The 17,015-nt window shown below is 55.4% G+C and overlaps 1 protein-coding gene across 4 annotated transcripts in view; it reads right to left on the bottom strand.

The window, feature by feature from the left end:
* SPOUT1 (SPOUT domain containing methyltransferase 1) overlaps positions 1-1,345 on the bottom strand; it is a 37,592-nt gene extending 36,247 nt beyond the window's left edge. For 2 of the 4 annotated variants that reach the window (XM_078881513.1, XM_078881510.1), the window contains exon 1: positions 1,260-1,345. The gene's annotated coding sequence lies outside the window, so the exon portion shown is untranslated. Of the gene's footprint in view, positions 1-958; positions 1,084-1,130; positions 1,224-1,259 lie in introns of those variants that run through there. The other 2 variants (XM_078881511.1, XM_078881512.1) reach the window with 2 other exon arrangements.
* Between the last annotated feature and the right edge of the window lie 15,670 nt (positions 1,346-17,015).

Raw genomic sequence — 17,015 nt, forward strand, 5'->3', positions numbered from 1 at the left:
TACACTATACACTACAGTATACGCTACACTATGCACTACACTATACACTACAGTATACTACACTATACACTATACTACACACTAGTGCTGTATTAGTACACTATAGTATACACTACACTATATACTACACTATACACTACTACAGTATACACTACACGACTACAGTATACACTACACTATACACTATATACTACACTATACACGACACTATATACTGCACTACGACAGTATAGACTACATACTACACTATACACTACACTACACACTAGTGCTGTACTAGTAACGAATTGGCCACATTGTTTTCGTGACAACCCTTGCTAGTTGGCTGTGTCGGGTGGTGGCGGGTTTTCACGACACATTTATATATTTACGCGATCTAACCCAACAAAAAACCCTCTCATTTTGGTTTAACAAACTTGTCGGTGCAGGCTCTGTTAGCGAGTAGCAGCAGCACCTATAAAGACACACACCGCACCCGGCCGCCTTTGTCTCCCCAGTGACGATGTTTTAACTACACATTTGAGTCCGAGTCTACCTAGAGGGGAGGCCCAGGACCTGAGGCAATCGAACTAAGCCAAAGTTCGCTAAACAATCAACACGAAACACAAGAGTTGCGCACACACACAACGATGAATTCCCGCGTGTAAGCAAATCACCAAGGGACATGTCACACGAAGTGTTTGATTGGTTTGTTGGGTGCTAAACGCCACGCACCGGACCGCCTTTGTCTCCCCAGTGACGGATGTTTTAACTACACATTTGAGTCCGAGTCTACCTAGAGGGGAGGCCCAGGACCTGGGGCAATCGAACTAAGCGAAACTTCGCTAAACAATCAACACGAAACGCACCAGTCGCGTACACACACACAACGATGAATTCTCGCGTGTAAGCAAATCACAAAGGGGCATGTCACACGAAAAGTGTTTGATTGGTTTGTTGGGTGCTAAACGCCACGCACCGGACCGCCTTTGTCTCCCCAGAAGCGGGAGAACTACGGGTTGGGTTAACAGCAAGCACGGGGTCGAGCCGATAACGCAAACGACGACAACGTTGACTGACTTCAAAGTAACGACGTGATGGGGTGAGTGGGGTGGGTGGTGGTTTTGTTGAATTGCAAAATAAAAACCCACGAGGTTTTGAAACGCTGTCGGGGGGAACACTGCCGCCGTGCGTCGTATAAGAGCGGCACCTCGAAAATCGCGGTTCGAATCAGTCGAGGAGAGTGAGAGAGAGATGGGGATGGGAGGGGGACTACAAACCTCATCACGCACGCCGCCTCTTCACCAAGCGCAGTGATCTCTCTCGCTGCTGCGCGCGGTGTGACGTCATCCCTCAGCCGGGTCAGCTGACGGCGGCCATCTTAAGTGAGGGTTGTGGCCCTTAAAAAAGTCAACAATCTTAATTTTGGAGCTTTCGTGACTGCAGGAATTATTCTTTGGTTCTTTCGGTTAAGTCACGTCTAAAGATAAAATAATAATAAATGAAAAAATAGATATTATTTAATTTATTATTTTATCTTTAGACGTGACTTAACCGAAAGAACCAAAGAAAAAAGTCAGCATCTGATCGATCGCCAGTGGTGCACAAACAACGACAACAACAACATGTTCATCAATAACACCACATGTGTGGCCTTACAAGAGGAGGGGGGGGGGGATATAACAGGCAACGTTTCGGACAACGAACCCTCCACTCGTTGAGTGAAGCCGTGGTCCGCCATCTTACGTCGGGGAGGCACTCAACGTTGAGTCAATTGCAGAGTGGGAGGTCAGGTGAGTGGGGTCAACGAGTAGGTCAGCTAAGGTCAAGTGGGTGGGGTCAACGAGTAGGTCAGCTAAGGTCAGGTGAGTGGGGTCAGCGAGTAGGTGAGGTCAGCTACGGTCAGGTGGGTGGGGTCAGCGAGTAGGTCAGCTAAGGTCAAGTGGGTGGGGTCAGCGAGTAGGTGACGAGGTCGGCTAAGGTCAGGTGAGTGGGGTCAGCGAGTAGGTCGGCTAAGGTCAGGTGAGTGGGGTCAGCGAGTAGGTGAGGAGGTCGGCTAAGGTCAAGTGAGTGAGGTCAGCGAGTAGGTCGGCTAAGGTCAGGTGAGTGGGGTCAGCGAGTAGGTGAGGGGGTCAGCTAAGGTCAGGTGAGTGGAGTAGGTGAGTAGGTCAGCTAAGGTCAGGTGAGTGGGGTTAGCGAGTAGGTGAGTAGGTCGGCTAAGGTCAGGTGAGTGGGGTTAGCGAGTAGGTGAGTAGGTCGGCTAAGGTCAGGTGAGTGGGGTCAGCGAGTAGGTGAGGAGGTCGGCTAAGGTCAGGTGAGTGGGGTCAGCGAGAAGGTGAGGAGGTCGGCTAAGGTCAGGTGAGTGGGGTCAGCGAGTAGGTGAGGAGGTCGGCTAAGGTCAGGTGAGTAGGGTCAGCGAGTAGGTCGGCTAAGGTCAGGTGAGTGGGGTCAGCGAGTAGGTGAGGTCGGCTAAGGTCAGGTGAGTGGGGTCAACGAGTAGGTCAGCTAAGGTCAGGTGAGTGGAGTCAGCGAGTAGGTGAGGAGGTCGACTAAGGTCAGGTGAGTGGGGTCAGCGAGTAGGTGAGGTCGGCTAAGGTCAGGTGAGTGGGGTCAACGAGTAGGTCAGCTAAGGTCAGGTGAGTGGGGTCAGCGAGTAGGTGAGGAGGTCGGCTAAGGTCAGGTGAGTGGGGTCAGCGAGTAGGTGAGGTCGGCTAAGGTCAGGTGAGTGGGGTCAACGAGTAGGTGAGGTCGGCTAAGGTCAGGTGAGTGGGGTCAGCGAGTAGGTCGGCTAAGGTCAGGTGAGTGGAGTCAGCGAGTAGGTGAGGTCGGCTAGGGTCAGGTGAGTGGGGTCAGCGAGTAGGTGAGGTCGGCTAAGGTCAGGTGAGTGGGGTCAACGAGTAGGTCAGCTAAGGTCAGGTGAGTGGAGTCAGCGAGTAGGTGAGGTCGGCTAGGGTCAGGTGAGTGGGGTCAGCGAATAGGTGAGGTCAGCTAAGGTCAAGTGGGTGGGGTCAGCGAGAAGGTGAGGAGGTCGTCTAAGGTCAGGTGAGTGGGGTCAGCGAGTAGGTCAGCTAAGGTCAGGTGAGTGAGGTCAGCGAGTCGATGAGGTCAGCTAAGGTCAGGTGAGTGGGGTTAGCGAGTAGGTGAGGTCGGCTAAGGTGAGTGGGGTTAGCGAGTAGGTCGGCAAGTGACCATACCTTGTCAACCCACATGGCTCACCCCGTATTCTTGTACAGGGGGGAATTTAGTTTTCAGGTCCATACGGTGTGATACAGCCGTTTAAATACGGGCACATTTTTGTTGTATATTTGATTGTTTTTTCTCCCCTGTGATGGGACTTTGTAGGATGAACGTTCAGATTTACGACGGCACGGGGTGACCAATAAGGTCTAAATTGGTCTGTGAGACACTGCCTCACCAATACATACTTCACCTGGAATGGAACATGCTACAAACTGAAGGCACCTCAGTGGGTTATCCCTTATCTCCGGTTGTAACCGATGTTTTCATGGAAAATTTTTAGACAGACGCCATCCAGGCATCCACTCTACGCCCGTGCTTGTGGAAGAGATACGTAGATGACACGTTTGTCATCTGGCCACATGGCCGACTGGCTCTGAACCAATTCCTCAACCACATCAATTCCATACACACAGTCATCAAATTCACCATGGAGTTAGAAAAGGATGGCATGCTACCTTTCTTGGATGTCCTAATAAAAAAAATACCAGATGGCTCAATGAGCCATTCTGTCTACAGGAAAGCAACCCATACTGATATCTACCTAAAACCTGATTCCCACCACCATCCATCCCAGGGGAATTCCCTCGTCAAAACTCTAGACCATAGAGCTCAATGTATCTCCGACCATGAACACATAACCAGTGAACTAAAACATGTAAACCAAGCGCTCGAGGCGAATGGATACTCTGACTACACAATCCGCAAAGCCATCATCCCAGCCGTGAGGAAGGAGCCATCTGAGGATCCAATCAAAACCATCACCTTGCCATACATAGCAGGGGTAACCACAAATATTTCCAAAATCATGAACAAACACAAGATCCAGGTTCGATTTAACACGGTACATAAAATTTGTGATCTGATCCCATCTGTGAAGGACAAGATCCCTGACATGCAATATCCCTGCGTCTACAAACTGAGTTGCAGCTGTGGTGATTGTTATAATGGAGAATCGAAACGTCATATCTCTGATCGTGTCCGCGAGCACAAGTCAGATCTGAAACACGGCAAAATTAAGTCTTCCGCCGTTGCCGATCATTGCTACAACGCTGTGGGCTCTCATGATATTGTCTTTTCCGTGACTAAGCGACATGTCTCGGACCGTGTTCGTGAACATAAGGCAGATTTGAAACACGGTAGGACCAATACTTCTGCCGTGGCTGATCATTAGTTTAATGCGGCTGGCTCACGCGAAATTGATTTCTCTAAGACGAAGGTACTTTGCAAACCCACTGGCTATCAACAAAGATTCGTTCATGAAGCCATCCATATATACAGACAGACACAATTTCAACCGAGAAGATGGGTACAAACTCAGCAATCACTGGAAAAACGTTATTAACCAGTTCAAGTCATAACTGGCTGTGATGTTTCCATTTTAGACCTGGCAGCCCTTTAATTAGTGAAAGCCCACCACTATGACCATCACTGCCCACTACTATCATCACCACTAGCCCTTTATTGGTGGAAGCCCACCACGTGTACCATCATTACCCACTACTACCATCACCTCCAGCAGCAACCTCCACCGTCAACAGTGAGGAGATCCCTTGTCTTCTTGGTTCTTTCGGTATAGTCACGTAGACTCTGTCTACTTGACAGACCTGTTCTCCACCTGAGGACGGCTGCTTGCGTTGTGGCCGAAACGTCGTGAGAATTATTTTATTATGTTTTATTTTTATTATTTTCCTTCTACGTGACTTTACCGAAAGAACCAAGAAGATGAATCCCTGCAGTCACGAAAGCTTTAAATCGAAATTTGAGATCCCTTGTATAAAGGTGTCAGTTTTTGTACCAGTTGAAAGGGTAAAAACCTATTTCTATATTTTGCCACTGGTAAAGGAGGTCTCATAGTGTCAACAGTGAGTTTGTAAAGCGAGGTGCAATGATTACCCGGCAGCCCTTTGATTGGTGGAAACCCATACTCTTAGTTCTTTCGGTAAAGTCACGTAGGTAAAAAATTAAATTAAAATTAATAAAAATAAAATCACGACGTTTCGGAGGCAACACAAGTCTCCGTCATCAGGTGGGACCGTCACAGCCAGATTTGCTGCATCAAGTGAGGAATTATGAATACTTTTAATTTAATTTTTTACCTACGTGACTTTACCGAAAGAACTAAGAGTATGGTGGAAACCCACCACCAGCACCGCTGTTGCCCATCACCCATATTAACATTAACTGCCCCGCCCATGCTGCTACACCTGAGCTACGTCCATGTTAAAACTTGACCTGGCAGCCCTTTAATTTAGGCCTCGGCAAGGTAAGGTAAAAGTGTAAAAACAACGAGCCTACCTTTACCCTACCTTTTACCTTACCACAATACAATCACTCTACCCTACCTTTTTAAATCCTTTATATTAAGTTCACTCGCTTGCTTGCTTGCTTACGACCGTGCAAATCTTTCGGTCGTTTTTTAACCCACTTCCCGTGATCCAATCGAGCTGACATTTTGCACACAGACTCGTTGTGCGTGCCAATTTATTTTCGTGAAAATTTTTTTCCAAAATTTTACACTTTTTAGGAAAAAATAAATTATATTTAATTACCAATTGCTTTATGGTGGCAGGCAATCATCTGACCCATAGGTGGCAGCCATCTCAAGCCAGAGGACGAGAGGACTCTAGCCGCCACGCATATAAAGGATTTATAGTGAAAAACTTTGTTTTTACGGGTTAATTTTTTCACTTTTTTTTTCTATCTACGTGACTTTACCGAAAGAACCAAAGAATAAGGTAGGCACTGATAAGGGGTTGACAGGTGTGCTGAGTGGGTGAGTCTTTGGAAGTTACTTTAATGAAGTTCTATAAGCAGCCGCAATAGAAAGCAAGGCTGATGATGCTTCCGTTGTTCCATCAGCATCATCGTCAGCTTCGAGAAATCATGATGCGCTGATGATTCTGCATCATCAGCGCATTATGATTAATCAGCAGCGCCGCTCTATAGAGCCCATTTAAAGTGGCTTCAACAGACCACGAGACGAGAGGATGCAGGTGAGACTCACTCACCTACCCTGTCACTCACCCGCTCACCCACCCCCACTCGCCCTCTTGCTCCGTGCCAGCTAAATGAACTAACCAATATGGACGCCCGCTCAAATTAACTAATCAACATGGGCGCCCGCGAAATGATGACGCTTCCATCATCAGTTTCAAGCAATGATGATGATGATGATACAGAATCATTAGCAGCACATGATGATGCATCGTCAGAATATAATGATGCTTCTGTTGTTCTATCAGCAGCAGAACCAGTAAAAGCATCATCTGCAATTGCAAGCGATGGCAATGCTGATTCTTCGTCATCAGCAGCAGCGTACTTTAGTCCCCACTAAAAGACCATGATGCACCTCACCTATCATCCCACTCACTCACCCACTCACTCACCCACCCACTCACCTTGTCTCTGCGTCTCTGTCACTCGCTCTGTGCCCGCTAAATGAACTAACCATCATCAGTAGCTAATGCTACTGATGATGATTCTGCTGTTCCATCATCAGGAGTAGCAGTATCATAATCATCAGCAGTCGGTGCATCATTATCAACAGCGGTAGCAGTACAAAGCGATGCTGATGATGTTGCTGCTGTTACATCAGGAGCAGCAGCAGCATCATCATGAGCTTCAAGCAATGAACACCCTACGGCTACACCATGAACACACTGCTTGCTACACCATAAACACCCTACTCTCTGCAGAAAACCGAACTGAGAATCCTGATACTCGGACTACGAATCCACAAACCTGAATTAGCAACCCATCAACCCGAGACCAAGATACCGCGGTGGCTAGGAGATGTTAACTACCTCGCCTGGTGTACAGGAGGTTGTGGGTTCTATCCTGACCCTGACGCCTGCTGCTGTGCATTTGGAGTTTGCGTGTTTCTCTCTCATCATCATCACGGTGGCTAGGAGATGTTAACTACCTCGCCTGGTGTACAGGAGGTTGTGGGTTCTATCCTGACCCTGACGCCTGCTGCTGTGCATTTGGAGTTTGCGTGTCTCTCTCTCATCATCATCATCACGGTGGCTAGGAGATGTTAACTACCTCGCCTGGTATACAGGAGGTTGTGGGTTCGATCCTGACCTTGACGCCTGCTGCTGTATATTTGGAGTTTGCGTGTTTCTCTCATCATCATCACGGTGGCCAGGAGATGTTAACTCCCTCGCTTGGTATACACTAGTTCGTGAGTTCGATCCCGACCTGTATTTTTGGAGTTTGCGTGTCTATCTCTCTCTCATCATCATCATCACGGTGGCTAGGAGATGTTAACTCCCTCGCCTGCTATACAGGAAGTCGTGGGTTTGATCCCGACCCTGACGCCTGCTGCTGTATATTTGGAGTTTGCATGTGCTCCCCTGTGGTCGCGTAGACTTTTGTCCGGTTTAAAAACATGAGTTTAGAGTATCTGGCTGCTATATATTTCCACATTGTAAGCCACTTCGTTGAGCAATCATCTGTGGCCAGGTCGCTTATGAAAAAATATTCTGTATATAGCTCAGTGGGCCTCACCTGGTAAAATAAAAAGTTTACTTCTAGATTTGAAGCTTTCGTGACTGCAAGGATTCATACACTTAGGTTGTTTGGGTAAAGTCACGTGGGTGAAAAAAAAATAGAAATAATAATAGAAATAAAATAATAAATTAACAATTTAGCTGTGACGGTCCCACCTGATGACGGAGACTTGTGTTGCCTCCGAAACGTCGTGATTTACTATTTAATTAATATTATTATTTCAATTATTTTTATTTTTTACCTACGTGACTTTACCAAAAAAACACAAGAGTATAAAAAGTTTACATTTATCAACCACTGATGCCAAGCTGTCGGACAGATCACCCCATGGGGGAATTTTGTTTAGGCCTCAAAGAGATGGGTCTTCAGCAGCATTTTTTTTATTTGACTAAACTCCCAGCTTCTCTGACGTCAATTGGGAAGGTCATTCCACAACGTGGGAGCCAAACAATGGAATGAGGACCGTCTCAAACTAACACACCCAGCACTCTTGAAGCAAAAGGAATGCTTTAAATTTCGATTTAAAGCTTTCGTGACTGCAGGGATTCATCTTCTTGGTTCTTTCGGTAAAGTCACGTAGAAGGGAAGTAATACAATAATAAAAATAAAACATAATAAAACAATTCTCACGACGTTTCGGCTACAACGCAAGCAGCCGTCTTCAGGAGAATTGTTTTATTATGTTTTATTTTTATTATTTTATTACTTCCCTTCTACGTGACTTTACCGAAAGAACCAAGAAGACAAAAGGAATGCCTTTTGACTTTTTTTTTACGGAGGAAATTCATAATGAGTTCTTCCAGGAGGTGCCCTGCAGAATTGGGATGGATACTTGGCCCAACACCAATGACGTTCTTGTGTGTTCGGCTTTGGGAGGAAACTAAACTCAAACTTCTTGGTTCTTTCGGTAAAGTCACGTAGAATGGAAATAATAAAATAATAAAAATAAGACATAATAAAATAATTCTCACGACGTTTCGGCCACAACGCAAGCAGCCGTCTTCAGGTGGAGAACAGGTCCGTCAAGTAGACAGAGTCTGAATGAAACACCCCAGGCTTGGAGCGTCTATTTAAGCTGGGATGGAGGGGGAAGAGCGCCTTGACAAAAGAATTTGCATATCAAGAGGAATTTAGCATATTTATGGGAAATGCAGATATGCGATTAGTACTACTTGTGAAATGCGTAGGGGGTTTGGCGGGGGGTTTAAAGTCATATTATGCCCGTGCATTATGCAGGATTAGCAGCATCAAAGGGAGGGGATAGGGGTAACATTATTATTTTATTATTTCCATTCTACGTGACTTTACCGAAAGAACCAAGAAGATGAATCCCTGCAGTCACGAAAGCTTTAAATCGAAATTTAAACTCAAACTTTCAACTTGTTTTTATTTGACCATGTAAGGCCCCACTGAGCTACATGGCGGCTCTGCTTATAAGAAGCAACCTAATTCTAGATTAGAAGCTTTCGTGACTGCAAGGATTCATACTCGTAGGTCTTTTCGGTAAAGTCACGTAGGTAAAAATAAATAGTAAAAATTATAGAAATAATAATAGAAATAAAATAATAAATCACGACGTTTCGGAGGCAACACAAGTCTCCGTCATCAGGTGGGACCGTCACAGCTAAATTTACTGTATCAAGTGAAGAGAAATCCAAGAAACAAGATCTTATATACTGGTTCAGGGGAGGGGGGAGGAGCTTATTTAGATATAAGCTCCTCCCCCTTATCTAAATAAGCTCCTCCCCCCTCCCCTGAACCAGTATATATAAGATCTTGTCTCTTGGATTCTTCTTCACTCGATACAGTAAATTTAGCTGTGACGGTCCCACCTGAAGACAGAGACTTGCGTTGCCTCCGAAAAGTCGTGATTTATTTTATTTTATTTCTATAATTATTTCTATTATTTTAATTATTTATTTTTACCTACGTGACTTTACCGAAAAAACCTAAGAGTAAGAAGCGACCTGGCCATTACAAATGAGAGCTCAACGAAGGTGGATTATCATAATTACGTGGAAATGTATAGCGGCAGCCAAATACTCTAAACGCGTGACGTGAATTCTAAACGTGGATGGAAAAACCGGAGGACCTGGAGAAAAATCCACGCGACCACGGGGAGAGAAAGAGACACGCAAACTCCAAATATACAGCAGCAGGCATCAGGGTGGGGATCGAACCCACGACCTCCTGCACACCAGGCGAGGTAGTTAACATCTCCTAGCCACCGTGATGATGAGAGAGAGAGACACCCAGACTCCAAATATACAGCAGCAGGCGTCAGGGTTGGGATCGAACCCACGACCTCCTGTACACCAGGCGAGGTAGTTAACATCTCATAGCCACCGTGACACCCCACAGGAGAATCCAGAGAAAGCCCAGCGTCTCTGCGGTGAGCTCCGTGTCAGTGCCAGCGGTGATAACTCCATCGGACACTTCCTCGTTGCTTTCGGAGGACCAGGGTCCCTTGGAGACCAGCAACAACTGCCATGGGGGATGACGAGAGGGAGCATTAGTCTGGCTCTATGAGCCTTACGCATTCACGGTGAGAACCCCAAAAGTCCCCCGATCCCCCACTCACTCCACCCCTATCTTCCACTACCCCCACCCCTATCCTCCCATACCCCCACTCCCCCTCACATATCCCTCACTCCCCCCTCACCTACCCCCCATTTCCCCCTCACCTATCCCCCACTCCCCCTCACCTATCCCCCACTCCCCCTCACCTATCCCCCACTCCCCCCTCACCTATCCCCCACTCCCCCCTTACCTATCCCCCACTCCCCCCTCACCTACCCCCCACTCCCCCCTCACCTACCCCCCACTACCCCCTCACCTACCCCCCACTCCCCCCTCACCTATCCCCCACTCCCCCCTCACTATCCCCCACTGCCCCCTCACCTACCCCCCACTGCCCCCTCACCTACCCCCACTCCCCCCTCACCTACCCCCCACTCCCCCCCTCACCTACCCCTCACTCCCCCCATCACCTACCACCCACACTCCCCCCTCACCTACCCCTCACTCCCCCCTCACCTACCCCCCACTCCCCCTCACCTATCCCCCACATCCCCCCTCACCTACCCCCCCACCTCCCCCTCACCTACCCCCCACTCCCCCCTCACCTATCCCCCACTCCCCCCTCACCTATCCCCCACTGCCCCTCACCTACCCCCCACTGCCCCCTCACCTACCCCCCACTCCCCCTCACCCCCCTCACCTACCCCTCACTCCCCCCTCAACCTACCCCCCACTCCCCCCTCACCTACCCCTCACTCCCCCCTCACCTACCCCACACTCCCCTCACCTATCCCCCACTCCCCCCTCACCTACCCCCACTCCCCCCTCACTTACCCCCCACTCCCCCTCACCTACCCCCCACTCCCCCTCACCTACCCCCCACTCCCCCCTCACCTACCCCCCACTCCCCCTCACTCCCCCCCTCACCTATCCCCCCACTCCCCCCTCACCTACCCCTCACTCCACCCCCTCACCTACCCCCCACTCCCCCCTCACCCTACCCCCCACTCCTCCTCACCTACCCCCCACTCCCCCTCACCTATCCCTCACTCCCCCCCTCACCTATCCCCCCACTCCCCCCTCACCTACCCCCCACTCCCACCCTCACCTACTCCCCAACTCCTCCTCACCTACCCCCCACTCCCCCCTCACCTATCCCCCCACTCCCCTCTCACCTACCCCCCACTCCCCCTCACCTACCCCCCACTCCCCCTCACCTAACCCCTCACTCCCCCCCTCACCTACCCCCCACTCCCCCCTCACCTACCCCCCACTCCTCCTCACCTATCCCTCACTCCCCCTCACCTATCCCCCACTCCCCCCTCACCTACCCCCACTCCCCCTCACCTACCCCCCACTCCCCCTCACCTACCCCCACTCCCCCTCACCTACCACCCACTCCCCCCTCACCTACCCCCCACTACCCCCTCACCTACCCCCCACTCCCCTCACCTACCCCCCACTCCCCCTCACCTACCCCTCACTCCCCCCTCACCTACCCCCCACTCCCCCCTCACCTATCCCCCCACATCCCCCTCACCTATCCCCTCACTCCCCCCCTCACCTATCCCCCCACTCCCCCCATCACCTACCCCTCACTCCCCCTCACCTACCCCTCACTCCTCCTCACCTACCCCCCACTCCCCCCTCACCTACCCCCCACTCCCCCCTCACCTATCCCCCACTCCCCCCCTCACCTATCCCCCCTCCCCCCTCACCTACCCTCACTCCCCCCTCACCTACCCCCCACTCCCCCCTCACCTACCCCCCACTCCCCCCTCACCTATCCCCCACTCCCCCCTCACCTACCCCCCCACTCCCCCTCACCTACCCCCCACTCCCCTCACCTACCCCCACTCCCCCCTCACCTACCCCCCACTCCCCCCTCCACCTATCCCCCACTCCCCCCCTCACCTATCCCCCATTGCCCCCTCACCTACCCCCCCACTCCCCCCTCACCTATCCCCCATTGCCCCCTCACCTACCCCCCATTGCCCCCTCACATATCCCCCACTCCCCCCCTCACCTATCCCCCCACTCTTCCCTCACCTACCCCTCACTCCCCCCTCACCTATCCCTCACTCCCCCCCTCACCTATCCCCCCACTCCCCCCTCACCTACCCCTCACTCCCCCTCACCTATCCCTCACTCTCCCTCACCTATCCCCCCCACTCCCCCCCCCCTCACCTACCCCTCACTCCCCCCTCACCTATCCCCCACTCCCCCCTCACCTACCCCCCACTCCCCCTCACCTATCCCCATTCTCCCCCTCACCTACCCCCCACTCCCCCCTCACCTATCCCCCACTCCCCCCTCACCTATCCCCCACTCCCCCCTCACCTACCCCCCACTCCCCCCTCACCTATCCCCCATTCCCCCCTCACCTACCCCCCACTCCCCCCTCACCTATCCCCCACTCCCCCCTCACCTACCCCCCACTCCCCCCTCACCTATCCCCCACTCCCCCCTCACCTACCCCCCATTGCCCTCTCACCTACCCCCCACTCCCCCCTCACCTACCCCCCACTCCCCCCTCACCTACCCCCCCACTCCCCCCTCACCTACCCCCCACTCCCCCCTCACCTATCCCCCACTCCCCCCTCACCTACCCCCCACTCCCCCCTCACCTACCCCCCACTCCCCCCTCACCTACCCCCCACTCCCCCCTCACCTACCCCCCCACTCCCCCCTCACCTATCCCCCACTCCCCCCCTCACCTATCCCCCACTCCCCCCTCACCTATCTCCCACTCCCCCCTCACCTACCCCCCCACTCCCCCCTCACCTACCCCCCACTGCCCCCTCACCTACCCCCCCACTCCCCCCTCACCTATCCCCCACTGCCCCCTCACCTACCCCCCACTCCCCCCTCACCTATCCCCCACTCCCCCCTCACCTATCCCCCACTCCCCCCCTCACCTATCCCCCACTCCCCCCCTCACCTACCCCCCACTCCCCCCTCACCTACCCCCCACTCCCCCCTCACCTACCCCCCACTGCCCCCTCACCTACCCCCCACTCCCCCCTCACCTATCCCCCATTGCCCCCTCACCTACCCCCCCATTGCCCCCTCACCTATCCCCCACTCACCTATCCCCCCACTCCCCCCCTCACCTACCCCTCACTCCCCCCTCACCTATCCCTCACTCCCCCCCTCACCTATCCCCCCCACTCCCCCCTCACCTACCCCTTACCATACCAAACTCCCCCCTCACCTATCCCTCACTCCCCCCTCACCTATCCCCCCACTCCCCCCTCACCTACCCCTCACTCCCCCCCTCACCTATCCCCCACTCCCCCCTCACCTACCCCCCACTCCCCCTCACCTATCCCCCATTCCCCCCTCACCTACCCCCCACTCCCCCCTCACCTATCCCCCACTCCCCCCTCACCTATCCCCCACTCCCCCCTCACCTACCCCCCACTCCCCCCTCACCTATCCCCCATTCCCCCCTCACCTACCCCCCACTCCCCCCTCACCTATCCCCCACTCCCCCCTCACCTACCCCCCACTCCCCCCTCACCTATCCCCCCACTCCCCCTCACCTACCCCCCCATTGCCCCCTCACCTACCCCCCACTCCCCCCTCACCTACCCCCCACTCCCCCCTCACCTACCCCCCACTCCCCCTCACCTACCCCCCACTGCCCCCTCACCTACCCCCCACTCCCCCCTCACCTATCCCCCACTGCCCCCTCACCTACCCCCCACTCCCCCCTCACCTATCCCCCACTCCCCCCTCACCTATCCCCCACTCCCCCCTCACCTATCCCCCACTCCCCCCTCACCTACCCCCCACTCCCCCCTCACCTACCCCCCACTCCCCCCTCACCTACCCCCCACTGCCCCCTCACCTACCCCCCACTCCCCCCTCACCTATCCCCCATTGCCCCCTCACCTACCCCCCATTGCCCCCTCACCTATCCCCCACTCCCCCCTCACCTATCCCCCCACTCCCCCCTCACCTACCCCTCACTCCCCCCTCACCTATCCCTCACTCCCCCCTCACCTATCCCCCCACTCCCCCCTCACCTACCCCTCACTCCCCCCTCACCTATCCCTCACTCCCCCCTCACCTATCCCCCCACTCCCCCCTCACCTACCCCTCACTCCCCCCTCACCTATCCCCCACTCCCCCCTCACCTACCCCCCACTCCCCCTCACCTATCCCCCATTCCCCCCTCACCTACCCCCCACTCCCCCCTCACCTATCCCCCACTCCCCCCTCACCTATCCCCCACTCCCCCCCTCACCTACCCCCCACTCCCCCCTCACCTATCCCCCATTCCCCCCTCACCTACCCCCCACTCCCCCCTCACCTATCCCCCACTCCCCCCTCACCTACCCCCCACTCCCCCCTCACCTACCCCCCACTCCCCCCTCACCTATCCCCCACTCCCCCTCACCTATCCCTCACTCCCCCCTCACCTATCCCCCCACTCCCCCCTCACCTACCCCTCACTCCCCCCTCACCTACCCCTCACTCCTCCTCACCTACCCCCCACTCCCCCCTCACCTACCCCCCACTCCCCCCTCACCTATCCCCCACTCCCCCCTCACCTATCCCCCCACTCCCCCCTCACCTACCCCTCACTCCCCCCTCACCTACCCCCCACTCCCCCCTCACCTACCCCCCACTCCCCCCTCACCTATCCCCCACTCCCCCCTCACCTACCCCCCCACTCCCCCTCACCTACCCCCCACTCCCCCTCACCTACCCCCCACTCCCCCCTCACCTACCCCCCACTCCCCCCTCACCTATCCCCCACTCCCCCCCTCACCTATCCCCCATTGCCCCCTCACCTACCCCCCACTCCCCCCTCACCTATCCCCCATTGCCCCCTCACCTACCCCCCATTGCCCCCTCACCTATCCCCCACTCCCCCCTCACCTATCCCCCCACTCTTCCCTCACCTACCCCTCACTCCCCCCTCACCTATCCCTCACTCCCCCCTCACCTATCCCCCCACTCCCCCCTCACCTACCCCTCACTCCCCCCTCACCTATCCCTCACTCTCCCCTCACCTATCCCCCCACTCCCCCCTCACCTACCCCCCATTGCCCCCTCACCTACCCCCCACTCCCCCCTCACCTATCCCCCATTGCCCCCTCACCTATCCCCCACTCCCCCCTCACCTACCCCCCACTGCCCCCTCACCTACCCCCCATTGCCCCCTCACCTACCCCCCACTCCCCCCTCACCTACCCCCCACTCCCCCCTCACCTACCCCCCACTCCCCCCTCACCTATCCCCCACTCCCCCCTCACCTATCCCCCACTCCCCCCTCACCTACCCCCCACTCCCCCCTCACCTACCCCCCACTCCCCCCTCACCTACCCCCCACTCCCCCCTCACCTATCCCCCACTGCCCCCTCACCTACCCCCCACTCCCCCCTCACCTACCCCCCACACCCCCCTCACCTATCCCCCACTGCCCCCTCACCTACCCCCCACTCCCCCCTCACCTACCCCCCACTCCCCCCTCACCTATCCCCCACTGCCCCCTCACCTACCCCCCACTCCCCCCTCACCTATCCCCCACTGCCCCCTCACCTACCCCCCACTCCCCCCTCACCTACCCCCCACTCCCCCCTCACCTATCCCCCACTGCCCCCTCACCTACCCCCCACTCCCCCCTCACCTATCCCCCACTGCCCCCTCACCTACCCCCCACTCCCCCCTCACCTACCCCCCACTCCCCCCTCACCTATCCCCCACTCCCCCCTCACCTACCCCCCATTGCCCCCTCACCTATCCCCCACTCCCCCCTCACCTATCCCCCACTCCCCCCTCACCTACCCCCCACCCCCCCCTCACCTATCCCCCACTCCCCCCCTCACTTACCCCCCATTGCCCCCTCACCTACCCCCCACTCCCCCCTCATCTATCCCCCACTCCCCCCTCACCTACCCCCCACTCCCCCCTCACCTACCCTCACTGCCCCCTCACCTATTCCCCACTGCCCCCTCACCTACCCCCCACTCCCCCCTCACCTACCCCCACTCCCCCCCTCACCTACCCCCCACTCCCCCCTCACCTACCCCCCACTCCCCCCTCACCTATCTCCCACTCCCCCCTCACCTACCCCTCACCTATCCCCCACTCCCCCCTCACCTATCCCCCACTCCCCCCTCACCTATCACCCATTGCCCCCTCACCTATCCCCCCACTCACCTACCCCCCACTCCCCCCTCACCTATCCCCCACTCCCCCCTCACCTACCCCCTCACCTATCCCCCACTCCCCCCTCACCTATCCCCCACTCCCCCCTCACCTATCACCCACTGCCCCCTCACCTATCCCCCACTCCCCCCTCACCTACCCCCCACTCCCCCTCACCTACCCCCCACTCCCCCTCACCTATCCCCCATTCCCCCCTCACCTATCCCCCACTCCCCCCTCACCTATCCCCCACTCCCCCCTCACCTACCCCCCACTCCCCCCTCACCTACCCCCCACTCCCCCCTCACCTATCCCCCATTCCCCCCTCACCTACCCCCCACTCCCCCCTCACCTATCCCCCACTCCCCCCTCACCTACCCCCCACTCCCCCCTCACCTATCCCCCCACTCCCCCCCTCACCTACCCCCCATTGCCCCCTCACCTACCCCCCCACTCCCCCCTCACCTACCCCCCACTCCCCCCTCACCTACCCCCCACTCCCCCCTCACCTACCCCCCACTCCCCCCTCACCTACCCCCCACTCCCCCCTCACCTATCCCCCACTCCCCCCCTCACCTACCCCCCACTCCCCCCTCACCTAC

Source organism: Lampetra fluviatilis, chromosome 61 (genome assembly GCF_964198595.1).
Source record: "Lampetra fluviatilis chromosome 61, kcLamFluv1.1, whole genome shotgun sequence".
Classification (NCBI taxonomy): domain Eukaryota; kingdom Metazoa; phylum Chordata; class Hyperoartia; order Petromyzontiformes; family Petromyzontidae; genus Lampetra; species Lampetra fluviatilis.